The sequence below is a fragment of the Rhagoletis pomonella genome, unplaced genomic scaffold (assembly GCF_013731165.1).
Source record: "Rhagoletis pomonella isolate Grant_MI unplaced genomic scaffold, Rhpom_1.0 Rhpom_scaffold_00106, whole genome shotgun sequence".
NCBI lineage: Eukaryota > Metazoa > Arthropoda > Insecta > Diptera > Tephritidae > Rhagoletis > Rhagoletis pomonella.
The window spans coordinates 53,923-55,938 of NW_023458660.1; the positions used below are offsets into that span (position 1 = coordinate 53,923).

Consider the following 2,016-nt stretch of genomic DNA (forward strand, 5'->3'; position numbering starts at 1 on the left):
TTTTCTATAAATTCAAATATTTCCATTCAACCGACGTTAAGATAATTGTTCTTATTTTCTAATTTGCTGCTTAATTGCTTAATTTTTTTTCTACAATTCCTATCAAACGAAGGCAGAAACCAGAAATGAAGTTTCATGAACTAAGGGGTAGTTTTAAATCTACACTGCAGTCTCGTATGATCTTGTGAACTAAAGAAACATAAAGAACTTTTCTTTCCGACCGCTTCACACCTGAAACATAACGAAATTTGATTTTCCTTTTTAATGTGTCTGATTGGAGCGTATTATCCACTGGCGCATATTGGGAAAAATATTTTTATGTCAAAAAACCTGTCTACTCATCAAATCCCACCCGATTTTGATTATTCTCTATATTGTTGGTAAACATATGCTCACTCGCTTATGATTGTCATTGCGACACAATTTTGTTTTGATTTTTGTGAAGTTTCTTACAAAACTCAGGATTGCTATAAATTTTGACCCAGATTTGGTGTCTTCAAACTAAAAACAAAAGCACCATAAAAAAAACGCACCAAGCACTAAACTCTAAAATTTTCGCGTTTTGAATAAAGAAAAGCACTAAATTTAGTACGAAAAGCACCAATTTGGCAACAGTGATAAAGTATAACACTAATAATTTAATAATTACTACAAACTTACAGAAATTAGATCCGGTGCCTGTTCTCCATTGTCATGAGTGACTAAAGTATAACCTGTGCCTAATTTCTGGCAACGACCAGTACGTCCAATACGAGGTACATAGTTTTCAGATGAGTTTGGATAATCGTAATTGATGACATACAGCAAATCTTCTACATCCAGGCCAGGGGAGGCCACATCGGTGGCAATTAAAATATTCGATTTGCCGTTGCGAAAATCTTTCAACACTGAATCACGTTCAGGCTGGGACTTATCACAGTGACTGGAAAGTGGCGGTTTGGCCTGCGTTGCGAATTATTTGCAATATTTCTGCGACCCTTATCTTAGTTTCGATGAATATAATAATCTTGTCGTTGTTGTTAGCAGCATTATTATTGGTAGGTGCTGCTTCTTTCAGCAACTTGATAACCAGTTGTGGCTTCTCGGAGTCTTGACAAATTTCTACAATTTGTCGAATATTGTGATTAGCTGATAAGTTCATCGATTCAGTGTTTGTAGAAATATAACCCTTTAAGAAATCACCTGCCGGTGCCTGTGCTTCCTTGGGCCAAGTTGCGGACCACATTACCACTTTACGATCGGGTCTAATTTGCTTTATTATTTTACGGATTTGTGGCTCGAAACCCATGTCCAGCATGCGATCGGCTTCGTCCAATACCAAATAGGTACAACGTTGCAGGTTAATGTTCCGATCGATTGGTCGGTCTGGTGTGGTTTCTGGAGGTCCCGTTCAGTTTCCTACAATACGAATCTGAAAAATGGAATGAATGAATTGAATAACACTAATAATTTAACAGTTACTACAAACTTACCACGTGCCAAATCCAGAATGAAATTTTCAGTCATTCAGGAAGTTATTGCTGTGTCAAAACTTTGTCAAAGTTTGACATACGTGATTGGGCGAAATGCAAGCCTTCATAAATGTATGGCAAGCAGCACCATCTGGTTGTCAGGTGCACAACTTGATAATAAACTGCGAAAAAAAAATTTTATTTTGTGGTGCATGCTGTACAGTGTTGCCAGGTAATTGTAGTGAGAAAGCGTCAGTGTGGTTATCAAAAAGCGCCTTTTGCATGTAAAAATCGTCAACATGTAAAAAATTGTAATAAGCAGAACCAGGAAGCTAGCTTCTGATTGCTGTATATAAGAATAAAAAGTTTTACTTTGTTGTACGAATTTTTAAAAATTCGCATTTCCTTTAACAAAATATTTTTAATTGGAATAAAATCACAGTTTAATCTTCATTTCTTTCTTCTCAAACTGCAACTTCACTATTTGTATTAAAAACTGTTCATACTTACTTAGTTTCTACCTGGCAACACTGATGTACTATTTACTGGCTTAGCCCGGTCTCGA

The 2,016-nt window shown here is 36.2% G+C and overlaps 1 pseudogene; it reads right to left on the minus strand.

The window, feature by feature from the left end:
* Positions 1 to 648: 648 nt before the first annotated feature.
* Positions 649 to 1,506, minus strand: LOC118749996 (annotated as a pseudogene).
* Positions 1,507 to 2,016: the final 510 nt, after the last annotated feature.